This window comes from Venturia canescens, chromosome 1 (genome assembly GCF_019457755.1).
Source record: "Venturia canescens isolate UGA chromosome 1, ASM1945775v1, whole genome shotgun sequence".
Lineage (NCBI taxonomy): Eukaryota > Metazoa > Arthropoda > Insecta > Hymenoptera > Ichneumonidae > Venturia > Venturia canescens.
Window position 1 is genome coordinate 34423561 of NC_057421.1, and position 20258 is coordinate 34443818.

Genomic DNA, 20258 nt, shown 5'->3' on the forward strand with positions numbered 1-20258 from the left:
AATGATTCGTGAAATAAATAATTGGCGAATTACAAATCTTTTTTTCGTTCATTTCGTTGGACTTCAACGTTGCAAGCTTCAGTGTCGTCTTTTGTGCCCATCGATCGACTCGACGCGACTAAATATGTATTTACATTTTCGATATCTTATACAGGGCGTTAAACAAATTTTGACTGTTGAGTAAAAAACTGTTGAAAATCCTTCAATATTGATATGTAAAACGTTCTTACTTTCATGCATCCCGATTTCCCGAGGTGAATCGCATTTCAATTAGCCTGACTTGCAATTATGTTTTCGCTTGGATAAATGTAATTGAAAAAAAAAAAAAAAAAATCAACTCTCCCGTTATCGCGGTGATATTTTATTTATTTATTCCTTATCCTATTACGTCGTGAATTCAGAATCTAATCTCTTTGCTCGTACGTGCTTTCCCCATCTAGCGATTCGACATAGGATCGTTGGGTATTGTATAGAACAGCGGCGTTTCGAATCACACACTGAGGGAATCGGATTAAACGCGCTGGTAGATCGATAAAAGCGATTAGGATCCCATGCGTAGCGGGAGATGTAACCGGACGCCGTTCGGAAAGTATGTTTGCGATCGAGAGCTCTCCGCAAGTAGTTCCAGGACTCGTAGGCACATGCCGAAGGTCCTTGAGTCATAAAACACTCTTATTTATTTTTCATTCATTTCATCGTTTCCTTTATTCATTTTGTCAAGGGATTTCATCATATAAATGATTTATCGAAAGCAAAAACAAAAAACAAAATTCGTATCAAACTTATTTGAAAATTTTGTAAAAATAACCGCGCTAGCTTGATAAATCCATTTCTAGCAAATCGATAAATATTCTGAAAAATCAACGTTTATTAGGAAAAATCGAGGCCGAACTCCTCGTCAACGCGAGAGCGACGGAGATAAGATAGCACAAGGCTAACCGAAAAAACTGCTACACCGAATTCGCCAAGCGAGACGCATGCATGCAAGCACTTACTCAGTTATGAAAAGATCGCCAAACGAGTATGTGAAGGAGAGACCTACCACTTACCTGTCTGCTCCATCTCGGGACGTGGTCGTTCCTCGAACGGTATTACCAGCGCTCGTAGTCTCGACAAAGGCGGCGACCTGAACTTTTTTAATGTTCTCGCTCCGTCGCCTCTGCCCCTCCCTCTAATCTCGCGTTTCTTCCTCTTCTTCCTTTCTCTCGTTTTGTACACTTGCCGCCATCTTCTTCACTCTTTGGGTTCCTATTATTTTAAAGTGACGCGTTAAACGTCGGTGTATTGGGGAAAACAAATTCGCGTCATTGTATCTCGGAGAATTGACTGAAATATCGTGAAAAAATACAGCTGAGCTCGAAAATTTATTCACTCGGTTGCGATAATTAATTATCTAGGAAATAATAAAAAGAGTGTGAAGGGAGAAAACCATTTCCTGAGAAGCCTCGATTGCAGAACAAAATACAAATTTGGCTGAATCGATTCAGTCAAAAATGCCAATTATTCTGTATTTTTTCAAATTCTAATGTACTTTTGTTATATTGAACATGAAATTAAATGAATGGTAATGTTAATGATAAATTACTGACGATAACAGATTGTACCCTTGTTTCTGTAGAGTTTTGGAGCAAACTTCGATCAGGCGAGTCGTAACTCATTTTTTTCCCAGTTCCAATGAAGCAAAACAACTTCCCATTGCTTCGCGGTTTTCATGCACGCAGGGGAGTTCTGGTCGCTGCACTTATCGCTTAATGAAACACAGCGTTATGAGAATTAAATGAAATAATAGAAAAGTGCGAGTTTACCGGGCGTCAATTCTCTTCAGGCTTTATTGTTCGTCGAATAGCGAAGGAAACGTATTCGACTAATCTACAATAAGTGTCGACGTGAGCGTGCACCGCGCTTTGCGCTATCGCCTTTCGTCCCCATAAACCTCTTCCACTCTGAGTACGTCGTCCCGGATTAATAGTGCACATCGTAGACAAATGAGAATAATGCTACGACATGATTTTTTCAACGGGCAGTTTAACCTTCATCGAGCATGAATTTCACTGTTATGGATCGTAATTTGATTTTGTAACTGCATCGGTGCATAATTTGAACGTTTTAGTGAATAACAACGGCGAAAGGGTTGCTTCTATTTGTATCATGGAATCTATTCAATCAAAATAAAAATATGCATCATTCGAAAATTTTTTTCACAATTGTCCGGTGTGAAGTTTCAAGAACTAAGACAAATTTGCGATCTTTATTTTTGTAGCAACACAATTAATTTCTGCTTTTACGAAACGATGTTCATTCGATAAACTGATTTGAGATGTTAATTTTTTTGAAAAACTCGCCTACTTCCACGCGATCTCGTTCGTGTTCCCAAAATCCTGAACGTATTCGAAAATGTCTTGCCTTCTAAAAAGCCACGATTAAGTTCGAAGTGAGCCAGTTTCGATGAAGATGATCTAAGCGCTGATACGAATGTCGAATAGAGTGGCGCACCGTGGAAAGTCTTTCTCATGACGAAGAGAAACATCACCGCGTTCTCAAAAGAAAAAAGGAATAATTGCACTGAAATAATCTCAGATTTAAAAGCACAATATATTTCATTCTCAAACAACGTTATATCAACGAACTCTCTTAGTTCTGTGACCAATTCTTGAAAAAAAAAAAGAGAAAATTTGTACATAATTACTAATTATGGCCCAATAACTCTTTCTTTTCAAGTGTGTATCAACTCGCCCTCAGACGTTCACCGAAAAACTTCGATCATCCATCACAAGAACAATATTCACATTGTTACTATATGAATGGATTATAAATTTGAAAGAGTGTAAAATATGCTGAGGGCCTCGGGAAGTCTTTCTCACGGTGTAGAGATCATTTGTGCTGGCTATATAATTCGTTGCACATGCAATACAAGCGTTGTTCACAGTCCGGTCCTCCCACTTACGTAGTGCGCCGGTGACTTCTCTGGACACTCCCGTGGCCGGGAAGAAGTCTCGGATGAGTCACGTATTCTTACCGTATATATAAGTATGCACACATTTGTACGTGCACGTTTATATTCATACATAAAAAGTAATATCTATCAAACAACAGACAGTGCCGATATTACATGGACAATTTCATCGATTATGGCACTGAAGTTTGAATCATCGCGTGACAAAATTGATTTTCCATTTTATTTCTCTGGTTGACAAATTTTTTTTATTTATTCCGGACCTGATGAGCTGTTTTTAGGAAAATTTTCGAGGAAACGGACCCCTGGAAGAACTTGTTGCTTTAGTTCGTCCACGAATGTTTGCGGTAACTCTTTTTTACGGCACATTAAGGATGCACATGCGCGTCGTACTAGTCGGTTTATAATTAATGTTTTTAATCTTCGACATCTAATTGAGAATTGTATCAAATTAGTTGAAGGTAGTTGAAGGGACCGGTAAGTGATTGTTCCCATAAGCGACATGTTAATTTCTGTACTTTTCGACGCGGTTAATATTTCGAGCAAACAGTCGATAAGGGGGTCTTGATATTTCACTGGCATAGAAAAGAAATTTTGGATTGTAAGACAAAAAAAATTAGGGTGCTATCTAAAAACAGCCCTCGCGCCTGTACATCCTTAAAATCGACGTGTAAAAAGTTCTACAAAACTTAAGATTTTTTACACATCTTTTAAGGAGGGTGGCTACGTTCGTCAAATTGATAAGAAATTGATCAAATTTGGTGATAATGTTCTTCAACATCAAGTGCGAAGACACAATTTTTTTCAAAATTTTCTTCTGCTTAGTTATCGAGTAATTACGGATTAAAGCAGATTTCTTATGCCCGGAATATATACCTATATATATGGAAACGCTATGCTTATACACTTGAACTTTAGTGATCAATTACTCGATAACTGTACAGAAGAAAAATCTTAAAAAATTTGTATTGCCAAATTTGGCCCTAAAGAATATGTTCACCAAATTTTATTAAATTCTTATCATTTTGAAATTTTTAATGTATTTAACATGGTTTAGCATGGCAACATTGTATCGTCGGTAGCCACCCTCCTTAAAAAGCTTTGTATCGATTTAGTTAAAGTTCAAGTTCGCAAGTTCAAGATGAAAGTATGTCGAGGCACGTGGAGATAAATTAGCTAGATTTTGAGACACGTTTGAAAAGTATCGGGGTTCAATGATTCGGCCGAGTGGCGTAAACAAATAGTGAAATTTGAAGTTGAAAGAAAGAGGCTTCCGTGGCATTCAGGCATTCAGAGGGAATGAGGAAAAGGAAGAGACGAGGTTCGCTCAGTTTATGTATTATTATTTCATTTAACGCGATGATTTCTCCGTGGGCGTGTGACTTTATAGATTCAAATACATTTGGTACAATTAAAAAAGAGCACGGAGAATGCCGCGTCGCGGTGGGATTCACCCGTTTAAACATAAATATCAACTTTCAATCTGAAAAAAATACGAGCATGCTACACGTGTACGGAGAAATACACACACGCGCAAACATTTTCTCGACATATAATTGTAATTACAATCTTTTTCGCATTGCGTCCCATTGTTCCACCGTAATAGATCGGGGCCAGGTCTTGCATACTTTTAGCGTTATAGTAGAAAAGAAAATCCCGACAGGAAGTTTCACCGCTTCGTTCTTGTGTGTCATAAAGAAGCCTCCACTCATACATTCGACTCACAACACTGATAGGCTTTTACGAAAGGACTTTTAGTCTGAAAGGTACACTTACCAACTTACTGAGTGAACCTTGATCATATACTGAAAATAAAAATACCGAAGCGTGTGCCTAAACAGAGATCCAATTTAGAACGTGATTCGGCGCGATCTTGACCGCTGAAAACTGAAAAAAAATCTTTTTGATCATAAATGTTTCGTATTTACTAGCTCAGGTTCTAGCCGGTTTTTCTAAACAAATATATCATGTTTGTCGAATTGTTCAAAAATAAAAATTGAACCGATCTTACACGAGGTGATTTTGATAAGAATACTTATGTAATCTCAATCAATAGAATAAATGTTGCTTAATAAAGTTTCTGACAAGGCAATTCAAATAAATTAAGTCATTGATTGCATCCAATTGCTTGCACATCAAATAAGCTCTGGAATGGAATGTAAGATTATGATTGTATAAGGGAACTATTAGAAACAATTTTATAACGAATGCATAACATGAAAATTAGAATTCATACGTGGTTGTTTTAATATTGAAAAACCATTTTATTCCTTTTAGCTGTACTTTTCAGGCACTTTAAAAGACGAAAAATAATTTCATTGTGACGACTAAATGTTTGGGTTTTTTCTTACGTGGCTGTCATTTCCGAATAAGGGTATAGAATTTTACAGGCTATTAAGGATCACACATTTTCCAATATGTCTACGTTTATCCAGAATTTTCGAATCACTAATTATTAAAATTCCAATCGAATCCGGTAAAAAATTGAGAACTGAGATTCTATGTTTGAACTACTTTTTAAGCAACATTAACCAATCTATTTATAAAATAACCTTTCTTATCTATATACAAGTGCATGAGAATAAAGTGAAATGAATCTTTGCAAATCATGCTGACTTCAATGCTAATGAACCGTCATTGTGACATTCAGTGTAGCATTGATATATTATTAAAATATTCTCTAAGAATCGCCACATTATCGTCTGATAAATGAATCCCATGTCGAAAAAATAATAAAAGTAATTTAAAAACATTATTGACAAGTTTGGCTTTAAAATTACCTAAAAGCTTACATCTGAAATAATATTTGCACCGAGAATAAAACAAACGACTCCGTAATTGTCCTTCGACTATGAGGATTCTATTTCATCAATTCCTTACACAATTTAGTGTGATATCCGCTAGCCAAATTCGCTTTCACAAAATTCTTCTCTCTAAGTCATATTTGAAGTTAAGGGAAACAAGCTCCCCTCGCTTTCAATTTTTCCCGAACTTGCATATTTGTTTCCAAGCTGGAATCGTGGTTAGGCAAGCTGTGGTTGGTTACATATATTGGCATTTCCAATCATAAAAATTATAATCCGACCAGAAATATTATCAGTTAGCTTCTCATGACAGCAAATGTGTAAGGTACACGACGACGTCATTAGAATATGTGATCATCAAAAGTCAAAAACTATATGTAAATAACGGCATATCCAGACGTATTAGAGGCCAATCAAAATACTAATAAATCGACAACAATAAAACTCGTAAAATTCGACATTGCGCACACGGATTTTTTTACTTGGGATTCTACACAAAAAGCTTTTTCTTTACACCTCGGTCGAAAGTACGCAGTTTTTGCACCAATTTTAGTACCGAAAGTACAACATTTCTGCACTGTCAAAACTGCACGCGCGTCATTTGTCTCAGCGGGAGCAAACAATTTTGTCTGCATTCCGAAAGGTTTGACATAGTTTTATTGACGTGATTTTTTTAACGTTTGACGTTTAAATCGATATTGCCTACACAGTTTTTGAGAAAGACCGTGTCTAGTCGTCTGGAAACCGTATGAATAAGGTTATGTTACGAAAACAGCGCTAAACTGCTACATGTCCGGGCAAATAATATGCATTTATTCTTCCAGATGAAATCGATGCGACGACAAAAAATAATGTAATCGAATCAAGTATAGTAGAGGGAAATATTCATAGAGAAATTGTTAACTGCATGTAGCGAAAAATGAAAATGCGTAGAATAAATTTAACAAAAGCAGTGACACATTATGAAAGTACACACTTTTCTTTAAACGCATTGTCTGATCGTCCGGTTACCGTATATTTAGCATTAGCCTATTCGTCCGGATTATATATTGCTGCTGAGAACTTTTGTCGTGTGTACTTTCGTAATCCGTAGTCCGGACCATCCGAACTTGTAGCAGTTTAGCGCTGTTTTCATAACATAACCTTATTATTCATACGATTTCCAGACGACTAGACATAGCACGTCTTCTTTAAACTATAATAATTGTATCGTTCGATTGTTTATACTTGTTCCGTTATTTATAACCTAAAATATAAAAATGGCATAAGTTTGGACTTTTTATTTAATTATATTTGCTGTTTTTTGTATTGATGCCTGCCCCCGACCAGCTGGCACTCGCTTCGCTCGTGCCGCAAATGTCGGGGCAGGCATCAAAACATCTATCGATAGATGAACATTTCAGAAGAAACGTACTTTCGACCGGCTGTAAAGAAAAATAGTATACACCACACGGGCAGACGTTTGAAAGCCCTGAACGCGCAGTGCAGAAATTTCAAACTTTCTGCCCTTGTAGTGTAATATACTATTTTGTTCCAAAGCTTCTCATTAGCTTGACCGTCCTCATTACGCGACCAGTTTCCTTCCGCTTCAAAACTCGATTTGTTAATTTCATTAGCAGCTTTACAGATTTTTAATTTTTTTTTCAAATCGTTACATTTTTTCGGACGAAATTATCTTCCGGGAAACCGGGAGTCACGCTTGTCAGATTATCGACAGACATGAATGTGCGTATTAACTCTCAGAGATGATGCTGGTCGGATTATCTCGTATATAAATGAGAATAAATAGATTCGCTGTTTTGTTCACTTTAATTAGCTTCTAGACATCGCGTCTCTTATCGAGAGATACTCACATCCATTAATACGTCTCGACCCGCTATCACTTTGGCGACGCTTGATTATCTCGTGGCTTTTCAAACTCGTTGGCAGCTTCGGTTATAGTAACGAAATAAGCTCGTCGATTCCCGTTCCCTATGTATTGACGCGATTAAGGCGATCTATTTTTTCCACCTTATTGAGCCGTGAGAACGAGCAAAATGGTTCAAAGACAGTCGATTCTACGACACGAAAGATTAAATAGATATGCGTTCGGTTTATTTTCATAATAATTTTTTCCTTGATGTGAGCAGTGAGCTTTTATCGAGTCCATGAAGAGTCGGCCCCGCATTTATAAATAGGAGCGTGCAATATTTTACGCACATATTTTTCCTCATTGCTTCGCAGTTACGTTTTCTTTTGTTCGCATTTAACATTAGATTCGAATAACAGAAACTTGTAATCCCACAATTCTCATTTTCATTGCAAATTATACTTTCCAGCGCGATTTCTGCTTTTGTGAGTAAACCCGTAACTCGAGGTTCCAACAGTTCGTTCATTATCGAGGCGAGGGTTTAATTCCTGCTTAAAAATCCTTTCAAAGGAAATTTCAAGCGCGTTTACTGAGTGGAGGGAAAGCATATAGTTTTCGAATGCTCGGCTAAGTTCGCCGCGGATCTTTGTCCGTAGAACGGAAGTCGAAACCCGATGATACCAAATGGGAAAATTTTTTTGCTGCGTTCCAACGACGTACGAACCACTGAAGCCCGAAAATTTTGATTTTTCACCAGCAAATGATACAATGGACAGGCATACGTGTGAGTGCGTGTGTGTTTTTAGTAATATGTAGAACGTTCGGACATTTGGTCACAAAGCGCAGGAAGGAGAAGCGAGAATCGAAACAAAAAGCGTCGGTGTTTGTGTATTATATCGCGGACTTATGTAACGAGGTCCGAGAGTTTCCGCTCGGTCTAGCGTGGAGGCTCGTTGCTCCCGTGCTTATACCTGTATATCGTCAGGGTTCCGTGCAAAGCTCTCTGTAAAATCTTATCCTGTGCTGGCGAAGTACCCCAAGAGTGTTGTCCAGCCGCGTGAACTCAGTACATCGGAAAGACCCATTGTCTGCACGGTACAGGGACTTATCCACTTCGCCAGCCCTATCTTTGTTCCTTTTTTCCTCCCTCTTCCCTCCTCGGCTGCTCTTCGTCTCTCCCGTGTCGTTTCTATCACACTTTTTATTTTCTCCCTGTCGGTCTCATTCTTCAAATCTATTCCTCCGTAGCCGGTTGTAAAAGCACGAAGCACAACGAAACGAACGAGACTGGAAAGATCTTTCAGGACTTATCAGCCTGAGAGATCCCGCTTTGAGTGAATCTCGTCAACTTCCAACATATCCGGAAGTCACACGACTCACCTCGGAATACTGATCATCGCTAAAATATATGTGCTAAATTCAATGAATTTCTTTATCGACGCGAGATTTATATCGAGTGAGAAAAAATTGAAGGTTTTTTTCCACGTTTTATTGCACGATTTCGAATCGTACAGCAAAGACTCGTTTTCTCGAATCCTTATGAAAAGTGCCATGATTCAAGGATTTCCCTCGAAGCTGGAGCTTGCAATTTGTATCGTTTCGTAGTACGATCGGATCCAATTTTTATTTGTTATTTTTTTTTAATTATACGAAAAAGAAAAGATGTCTCATATTCGAGAAGCGTTTATCAGATTTAGTAAAGTATAAAATGGGAACGAAGTTTTGGTCGTCGCGCTATCCGCCGTGAGATCAAAGAAAAGATCACGTTGTACAGTGCTTTCCAATTACACGCGATGAGTATCAAAAATGTGAGGATCAGTGTTTTGTCCCGCGGTACGAGAAACAAATGGCCGAAGGAATTATAAAAAAAACTATTGTGTTAGAAGAATTGGGGCTCTCAAAAGAGACGAAAAAAAATTGGACGTATAATACGTAGGTGACGATTAAGCAGGTTTAATTGCGTGCTCTCTTTCTAATCACAAACATATCCCGACGATACGTTGATACATTTTTCAACGTTAATCACCAACGCACTCGCCGTGCGAGCTACTGAGCTATTCACAATTTTCAACGAATACGGTTCGCTTAACCGTGATCCAGTTCCCAACGCATCGGCCGCATTAACCGTTACGCACCTCGAGCAACGCACACGTACACGCGCACGCGCGCATATGCACAGAGCCACACAGGATTCTCAACGTAGCCTCTGATCTCGTGCAGAACTTGATGCCAGCTCAAAGAGCCAAGTGCAGTGGCAAAAAAACGTTAAGCCGGCAGCACAGGTTGCCCTATAATGGTGAATCTTCCTAAAATGGCCGCGACATAATATGAAACTGCGATGCCAGCAGGAACATTTTATACAAACTTAAGAATCTTTTTCCTTGTCTTAGAGTCTCTCGCAATTACGAAACAATGCCTCGATTCGGGTGGCATCGTTTGTTTTAATTAATACACTCTGAGAATTCGTAAGCTTTTTAGCTTGCCTTTCCGGCTGCTCTCGCTTGTCAAGATCGTCCTTCAGTCACGTGTATTATCATTGAGTGCGCGCGATAATCTATTCTCAAAACTAAGTGCCGCTACGGCCCAAAAAGGTGCAAATTGTCGGAGGAGAACTTTCGTTATGGAGAACAATTGTCAGAGGAAATGGTATAATTGTTCACACTCAGTTTTGGGCGACCGCAGAAGCATCATGCAACGTTGGGGAAAAAGGAACCCTCTTAGCTAATCCCCTCCAGCGATTGCTGCTGGAGTTGTGATTGTTTTTATCCCCCTTGTCAAAGTTGTTTCTCTATTTTCCCAAGATTTCTGCTCAGCCAATTCCAGAAATGCTTTTTTTCTAATCGAATCACGCGGGAATCGGATCGTATGAATTCGATCTGGATCGTTGTGTGCGAACGAACAAAGCCCCGATTGCCAGTAAATCCAGTAAAAATGGGGGGGGGGGGGGGACTCGTTCCCTTCGATCTACTAAAAGCGATGACATAACGCTGAGAAACTCTATGAATAGATCCTCCAAAAATGTCTAGATTAGAATCTAAAAATGGAAAGAAAGTTATGAGAATACTTTTACGTTTACGTTAATGAAAGTGAGCAGCCATTTGTTATTTCGCCTCCCCCTTTCCCCTCTCACCAATTGGAGGTGGAAAGATATTAATATTGTTAAGAGTATGGATCAGTCGACTCACTTGGAATTTTCGAAATCGAAATTCTTTAACACAGTTTGATCGATTAAAAAAAGGCTCTGTCAGCCTACGCAGAACGATGGCAAAAATCGATTGACAGAGCCTATTTTTAATCGGTCAAACTGTGTCAAAGAATTTCGATTTCGAAATTTGCAACTATCTCTCTCGCACTCATGGTTGCGATATACCGACTAATCCATCCTCTTAAGGTTTGCCCCTCTTGCATGTGCATGTATTTGTTTTATTACTAAAATGAAGATCTTATGTTCCTTGACAACGATCGTCCTTTGTACGACGCTGAAGTTTCCAACGTTGGAGTCCAACGAAATGAAGGAAAAAAAAGTTTGTAATTCACAAATTTTTTATTTCACGAATCGTTGGTGCAGCTTGAAAAACTACGAATCGCAAATTTGGCAGGGAACAAAATAGGAGAATTACTGAAATTATTGGAGAGTTTTTTTCGATCATTTCGTTGGACTCCAACGTCGGAAACTTCAGCGTCATTCCTTTGTAATAAACAAGATAAAAGACACAGATCAAATTGTGTTCTGCCGTAACAATATTTACACTCTACGAAAACGTTGCAAAGTAAAGACCTGAAAAAACGAAAGCAAAAATTGGTTGATTCGAAATTTCTCGAGCTCACCATTTGGCAGTGCTGCGTTGGTGTGTTACCCCGTTCGCACGTGGGGCTTCATTTCGTGATTACTAAAGAAGTCATCGTCCTGCAGGGAATCTGAGCTCGTCGTCAATTAGAGCATCCGGGTTAAAAAAAATGGGAGAAAAAAATAAGTAACGAGCCTCCGAAGCTTCCTCGTGACAAGGATAAACGACATTAGCGTTCGTACACCTTTCGTTTTTCGTTCCTTTTCATCGTCTCCTTTTCGCCGGAGAGTTTTACGACCTCCCAGAAAGAAGTCGGGGAAAGGAACGAGGAGCGTGTGCGCCCGTCGCTCTAAAAAATCTTTGCGAGAGCACAAACGCATTTTGGGTGCTCATTTTTGTACATTTTCGCTGTACAAAAAGTGACGAAATCACACGATTCAATCCATTATCCGATCCTGCAGCCACTCCTCGTATCAAAACGAAGACGCTTATGCATGCGCAGCGACAGGTTTCCGATGTAAACATATCACTGAGACGAAACATGACGATTAAACCGGTACCGGCCTCAATGGAAACTCGTTTTGATAGCCAGGATTCGTTATGATGTCACTCCCGTACCTCTTCGTCCCGGAAGAAAAATATTTCGTCGGCGTGTCCCTAACGCCGCTGGTAAAACTAACCGTTCATCAAACCAATTTGAGAGTTAAACTTGGTAAACTGCAGACAATTTAATTGTAATTATTCCGGCCATGCCTTCCAAAAGACCGGCAGGATTGTCCAATTTCAATCTCCGTACGTTTTTCCTACGTCACTGTTTTTAAGCATCCAACTGTTGCTAGCTTCATTCAAATAAAAACATAAACGATCATTCGTCAATTCTTTAAGTGCCTATGCAGCCACAGCAAAAAATATCGTACCTCGCACTGGCTCCGATTCCACTGATCAGGAACGTTAATCCTCAACAAATTTCACGTGTCAAATTTCCCATCATCAAGTTTAATGATCGACTTTGTAAAACAGCAATTACTTCGTTGATACATCCAAATGTAGAAAAAGAAAAGCATCGCTATATTATGCTGCTGCTTTTAGGAAACAGGTGTGATGATTCAGACGAATGCAACATTCAGGCGTTTTCGTTGACTTTACACAGGAGGCTATATGTGTATACTAAAAGTCTACGGTACTGGTTTCCTCGTCAGAGTTTACCATGCTATTCTGTGCCTATAACGAAGCGATTCTCGATGGGGTAATCGACTGTCAGTTGATACGTCGAGCATGGCTGTCTGCCTGCATGCATATATACCTTTGTATATTCAATTATATATATATACACACACATAATAGCCAGCATATACATGTGTATAATGTGTATACTTCGCGCGGTAGAATCCTCAGTAACTCGGAGTAGGGAACACACCTCACCTTTCACCCTAAAGTAACAGTACAGCGTGGAAAGGCGGAGAATGGGTTGCTAACAGAAGCAAATAACACTCCCGATGCACGCTCTTATTCACTTCTCTTACCGCTATGTTGTGCTACAAATTTTGATATTGTTGTAAAGAAAAAAAAAACATATCGCAATATTGAATCTATAGAAATGCATTAAAATCTAAAATGTGCGAAACGAAATAAGAAATATAAAAAATATTTGATTGTTGGTTGGAGTATCCTGGCATGTGGGCATCGAATGTAGAAATTTTCAGTGGAAAAAAGAACTGATTGGTGGACGTGTATTTGAATGTAAAAAGAGCGTTTTTATTCATGAATTCTATGAAAGAATATCTTGTTAAATCGTCGGTTATTTTGTTCGATGTACGGTTTTCGGTCACACGTGAGAGACTTCAAACGCGGAATCGACATAACTCATTTCTCTTGCTGGTTGGCTCATTTCTCTTTCTCTCTCTTTCTCTCGACCGTTATATACGCCGAGAGATCTTAACGGCTCGTTCGGACGAAACAAAGCGCCTGGCAAAAAATCTCACAAGGACTACCGCAAAGTTTGGGAAGCCTGCTGCGGGTTCTTGAAGAGCGAAAATGTTTGATCGGTGTTTCGGAGAAATATTTCCGGTTTTTCTATTTTTGAGGTGGATGCCTCTATTTATTTTCGACAATTATCTTCAAATATTCTTGCTCCATTTTTTTGAGCTCAAATTACAGTTCTACAGACATTTATTTCTTGAGCTTGTTTCTCCTCAAATCGTCGAACACTCGTGCAAACAGTTTGAACAAAATCGATAAATTTTCTATCTGGATGGTCTGGATGGAAACAAAGTCCCCAAGAATATTCTTCATTTTTATTAAAACTTCGAACCAACGATGATTGTGTAAAAAAAAAAAAGAAAAAGTTATTATTTCCGGAAACTGTAAGACAATAGGATCGTGTATCCTCTTTCGATTATGAGTACAATCGCAAGTAAGAGCGATTACAAAATGAACAAATAATTAGTCGAGAATTACAAAAGTTGCGCTCCCTGATACGCAATCGTCGAATAATCTCGGTTAAAAAATCATAAATAAAAATGTTTAAAGCCAGACGGTGGAACGAGTCTAGCGATCGGAGTTTCGTGTTTGATACGTGTTCCTTGCCGGTTGTGTCAATTTTTATAGCGAGTGCAGCACAGACTCGATCACTGGCTCACCTCTTTTCCTCTCGCTCTCTCAATCTCTTTCTCCCTCTCCCGTGTCTGTAATCCACCCACACCGTGAGATTTGTCATGAGAGGGGGAAACTTCTTCCTCCTTGGCGAGTCTATAACCTGGATGAGGAAGAGAGAAAATCCTCAATGCACTAGCTATCGACGGAGATCGTTGATTCCCCCTTCTCCGTTGCCCCGCCGCCAGTGAAAGTCTCGCGGTTCCGAGTCGTTTGAAACTTCGGCAGTCGCATCGCGACGGTTTTCCTGGTTGGAACACCCTTTGTGCACGTCTACATCGCGCTGTCCTTTCTCGCCCACAACGGGAAATGCAATCGTTTCCTATCAATCGTTCTTCTTTCACGTCTTTGCCGGTCTCCCTTTGATCGAGGTACCTTCAGAACTAAATTACTAGACAAATGAGTGTCGCGATTGCTCTATTGTTTTGCTGCAGTGCTCGTTGTTTGGTCGTGCTTATTGGAGGAATCGAGCGACACTGTAACGTGCGTTGATAAACAATAATCGGAGTAACAGAAGTTCTTTGTTGATCCTTCTCAATGGTAATGGAGACGAAGCGACTTTTCTCATTCACATTCTATTGCATGCGCGCAGCCCGCAATTCTTTACGTCAATTTCCATTGAATTTTTCACATCGGATTAGTGAATTACGTATTACTGAATGACCGGAGCAAAGCGCTGGGCGAACAAATCTGAACCGGATGTTTTTTCGTAAAAAATTAGATCGAATTTACGTGTGAGGAGCCGAGGATTTTTGTGGCAGGAAACCATTTGCGTGGGTTATGGAACAAAAAACTTTTCACGTTGATTTTTATCGACGCTAATTTATTCAGCATTTTGTAACTCTTCTACACTCATTTGACTAGTTTCGAGTTCTGTTGTTACATTAATGCGGTTTCCAACCAAACGATCACACCACTGCCAACCACGAATCATTACATATGTTTAGAGTGCAGTGCAGCCAGTTTTGACATCATCGATATTTCGTACCGTGGGATCCGGTTTATCGATTCCCCTTAACTCAAACGTTGATAAACGATAGTGACGAATCATTGTGCAATACGTTTTTTTGCAAAAATACACCCGATGTAACTACCCAAGTGCGAGGTGCAGAGTGTTTGTGCTTCACATTTCTCGGATTCTATTGTACGATACACAAGATCTTCCGACTCGAAGGATTATATTTGCTGCGAAAAAAGCTCATTTATCGGTAATGAAAAGAACCTTTTTTTCTTATCAATTTTCCTTGGCGCAAAAATGATGAACGAACTACCTGGCTCAGTGTAAAACTCCAGAATTATCATTTCACTTGGAAAAACTTAACAAAACCATCGAATTTATCGATTCCAAAATCAACTTGTCCAGGGTATCGATACTAACTGATTGACCGGTATAATTGATTCGATTTATGCAAGGATTTTTGTTACGCCGATTCTCAAAAGAATTGTTTCCTTCTCATTAGAGACTCTCAATAGATTTAAATGTACGAGTAGGCTCGGTGCAAGCTGTTTCTTGCCTCACTGTTTCCAGAGGTTCGATCTTGAGAAGAGCAAGAGAAATCATCGATCATCCCAGCATCCATATTCCGATATAAACATATATTTATCAATGTAGTTGCCATTTTCACCTGATGTAATCACCCAGCGAGAACTCGTTTCGCTTTATCTTTCAATATACTTACATTGTTAGATAATAAACCACGTAGTACGAGAGACCAGAGCGACTGATGAAGGGAACGTGAAAGGTCTGATTTTATCCATTTCCCTTCTTCAATAACCAGGAGTCGGTATAACCGTCGAGGAGTGGTTGCCATGCGGCCTCACTCGAACACCGCAACGCCTCAAGTTCCTTCGGTTTGGGCAAGCGTTCCTTGCTTATTTAGATCAACTTTTTGGCGAGATGGAGCGACGACGATCCGGTACTTTCGCAGCCCAACTTTCGTGGGTACTTTTAACTTTTTGGAACAATTAGTTTCAGCTTATTGTTACGTAATCAATTGTGTATGCGTCGTAAAAGACTGTGATGAGAGTCCTTCGACTTCTAAATTGAGACAAAGCAAGTGAAACTTGCGTTTCACTCTTCAATGCAGTGGATGCTGCAATGTGGGGAGAAAAAGTCTCTAAACATCTTCACTTGACGACGGACTCGCAGTTTTTTTTTCTTCCAACTTGTAGCTCTCGAATAACTTTTTCGCGCGATTATTGTTTCGCAGCCTTTTTCCCGTTTCTTCAGGTTTTTAACAACGCGTGTATCAAACGTAATCAGCAATTTCGAATTCATAGCGTAGTTTCACTCTTTCTTGCAACCTCAAACTCGTTACATCGTGTGCGCCGTGTAATATAACACTAAAACGATACGCACGTAATGTTTTCGCTTCACCTGTCCGCATTGTTCATATATATATTGTACGCGTATAAACACTTGCACAGGTCCAAGTCTCTTGCTGTCCTTGTTCACCGCCGAGGCCACGAACTCTTCCATGAGCACGATTGTGTCGGACTCTCGGAGACAAAAATCCTTTATCACATATCATTGAAGCGACGTGACAAGAATCGCGACAAATTTAATTATTCTCATTCCCTCGCGGGGGTATTTATAACTCGATGTCAAAGGACAGCATTCATTTTCGTTTGGCAATCATTCGATATTTCGACATCCGTTTACAATTCCAGTTCGATTTGATGTAGAATGTTAAAACGATTCTCGATAACAAGATTAATAAATTCGTTAACGTTGCGGTCGTTGCTAGTCGTGTCTCGTGCATCGAAAACACTTAGCGTTCATAGAAATTTCATCAAAATTCTAAGGCTCCAATATCGTCAAAAACTGCTGCCATTGGCATTTTTAGCCGCATTATCGGATACCGATCGACCATTTCCATTGAAGCATCCACACCGTTCATAACTGTATTCGAAATAGCGGTACGTCAGACTTTAGACGTTTACGATCAAACCGTACGAGAGGCTTTGAATGGCGGACAAAAAATGTTCGTTTTTGTTAAACCGTCAAAAAGGAAAAATCGAGTGAGAAGCCGATCGCCCGCGTGAGGCTTCGAGGCTCGGTCTGCGCGACCTCGAAAGAGGTAGGCGCGCGTGGTGAATCGACTTTGATAAACACGCTTGGAACTGTTCCATTATATCATTTTTATATTTACAAACGGAGTCAATAAAGCCTCGACATTTGTGTTCATACGTGGCATCATCCAGCTCACAGTTTGATAGGCGCGACGTGGGTCTGGATCTCGCGTCGCTAAACGAGTGAGTACCGTGACTGAGGAGAAGGATCCGCGCGTTCGTGAGACTGCGCGAGAAAAAAAAGGTCTTAGAGGAAAGAAAACAGAGACTCGTTAAAAAAAGAATTTGTCTGGTACGAATAAAACTTGGTAGGGAAAACCAAGAATTATTTATAAATACAGGTTGATGGATGAAGAGAGGAAAACGGAGATGAGAAGCACATGTGTGGGTACGAAATAAGAAGTACCGAGCTATTTTTATCATCACGCGTCTGTACACGGATCTGGAAAACTTTGCAACGTCGTTAATTTTAATTTTGTTTTCAAGTTTTTCTCCTCGTACATCACTCGTCATAACATCGCTAGTTAATAACAGTTCGTTAACCAAAATTCCAGTCTCACGAATCGAAGAGCAATTCGCGATTGGTATTCGTGGAGAAAAATGTCGATTGGAAAATCGATAGGAAACGATAAATATTGAAGAGGATTCTCGCGTACGTTTATTATATACAGCGGATCTTCGTTAATATCATTTCATGTAACAAATACAGGAATGCAACACTTATTTACGTTATACAGCAATGAGTATTCGTGTATCCTTCGAGCCAGAGGAACATGCAATTCCGTTGCAAATCTCTCGTGGCTGTTTCAATCGGCCGAGTATAAAGTGCCTGTGCATTATCAGATACATGTATTCAGGAGGTGTAATATTAATCTCGTCTTTCTACGAGATCGCGTTCGCGAAGTAAGAGTGAACGGATTCGAAGGTCGTCCGATTCTCCGAGTATTTTTATGCACACAAATCCCTCCGAGTCCTTAGCCTCGCGCGCGCGCGCGCGCGCGCGTTTCGTTCGTTTTATTTGATAATATGCGAAGGGGCGAAGAGACTGCAAATATTGGGCTTTGGTTGATCGTGAAAATCCCTGCTTCGATGGGGGAGTGTAATGAGAATTTTCGACACTGCAGTGCCACGAAGAGCCTGGGATTTCGGGTTTCAATCCCAAGTTGCAGAGTGCGATGAGAATTTGTTTCTTCGCAAATAACTTTCTCTCGGCAATACGCGATGCACGGCATCGATAATTGTTTCCTGAGCGCCCAATGAATCATCTCGATCGATCGAGGGCTCCTGACACTCACATATTTTGAATAATCAACACAAATCATATCTTTGCTCTGCAATGAATCGAATCGAAAAAATAATGAGACGTGCACTTTTTTTTTTTTTAAATTATCCAGTGCCAGGAACGGTCGTACACGTCAAAGCCACGAGACCACACCATCAACTTATAAATCCCTCGAGCAAAACTTGTCCCGGGCTTTATACATTACGTGCCCACGCGCATGGAAATCAGAATTCTCTCACTAGTCGCCTCGCCCGATTCTCGTGCGCATTGCCCGCTTCATCAGGATAATCGTACGTATGTATACGTGACCTGACGCGCGGCGTGCACTTAGTTCTGCTCTCATATAAATTCGGTGTCTGGAAGTTGTTATGTTCATTTTTATTATAAACACGACCCTGTGAGCTTCTATTATTTATCAATTGTTTCGCCAGTCACAAATCGATAAACAACGCGGACGAGATTTTTCTGACGTGAGATTTATTGCTCCATTTCCGTTGGCATTTCTAAAGCTTTTTTCACACTTCCGGCGCATTTTTTGAGACTGTTTTTGGTGGAGTTGGGACTCTGATGAAAATACGAGTATTTAAGCTTCCCAAATGATATTGAAGTTCGAGTGATTTGAGACGGAAGTTTAAATAAAACGGAGAAACTTCGGATCTACATCGTGTACGTGGAAAGTTATGTCAAGACTTCTCGGACACCCTCAACATGTAAATTCTAACAGGACTGGGTGCACATGAGTAACTATAACGTCGGGAGTGTATACGCGCTCCGACACGGATCTCGTGGGACGTATTGGAAGCAGCAGCCGGCTGCGCCTTAAGACTCCCTTCTGATATAAATAAATACTTTATTGCACGACTAAGATGGCGAAGATAACGTCACTCGATGTGTACCGTTTGATTTTATATCGCGCAGATAACGTTGGGCGATCGGTTTTAATCTCTCGCGATGATCTTTTCGCGTTTCAAAAGCTCAATCATCAATGAAGAACTAATTAATAACAAGTTTCATAAAATTTCATAAAGTTTCATATAAAAAAAAAAATAAAAAATGAGCGGACGTTAGTGGTCTCCAAAATCGCTCATTTTTTTATCCAGGAAATCTATTTTTGGTTGTTCTGCTGTTGCCTCGTTTATAAATATTTTTGTCATTATCAACGACTCTGAGGAAGTCGAAAGAGAGTTGATGGAAGATCGATTAACGGGAGCAGAAACTAGAATTTTCTGTATCGTTGTTTATTGAAATCTATAAAAACCCGAAAAAATTGCGAAATTCTATATTTTTAGTGAGTTTGAAAAAAATGTTTCTAAAGAAGAAGAATATCAGTGCAACCTGCTGTGAATATAGAATTTCGCAATTTCTCGGGTTCCCATGGATTCATATATGGAAGGAAAATATATGAAATGGGAAAAAAAATTTGGAATTTTTGTTGCAGACGATAATTACGATCTCCGCATTGTATACACTGAAAAATTTCGACAATCAGACTTTGCGCATAAATCATGCACAAATCAGTATTTCTAACATTAAAAAAATGTTTTTGTACTTTTGAAATATCCTTGAAACTATACCGAAAAGTTTGATTATTGTGAGTTATTTCCGTCTAACCCAAAAGTATTCCCGAAAACAATTAATTTTTCTTTCAACAATCAATTTGACTTTCTGAAGCAGGAGAATATACCAAAAAGTAATCGACGTAATAAACCGTTGACCATCGTTGTAGAAAGCCTGAAAACGTTCATAAAAAAACTGAATGCAGCACAAAATTCTCATCTCGATACCCGCTCTGATGCTGGTGACGCGTGTAATAATGTTTTGTTTGCAAGTGATGTAATTCTGCAGCAATAACATAAGT

The 20258-nt window shown here is 39.5% G+C and overlaps 1 protein-coding gene across 4 annotated transcripts in view; it reads left to right on the forward strand.

Moving 5' to 3' along the window:
- The window catches only part of LOC122411743 (uncharacterized), a 49257-nt gene that overhangs the window by 24350 nt on the left and 4649 nt on the right, over nt 1-20258 (forward strand). The window contains exons 1-2 of one of the 4 annotated variants that reach the window (XM_043420817.1): nt 14267-14417; nt 14994-15254. The exons of 2 other annotated variants lie outside the window; for them this stretch is intronic. The gene's annotated coding sequence lies outside the window, so the exon portion shown is untranslated. One more of the 4 variants, XM_043420819.1, reaches the window with a different exon arrangement.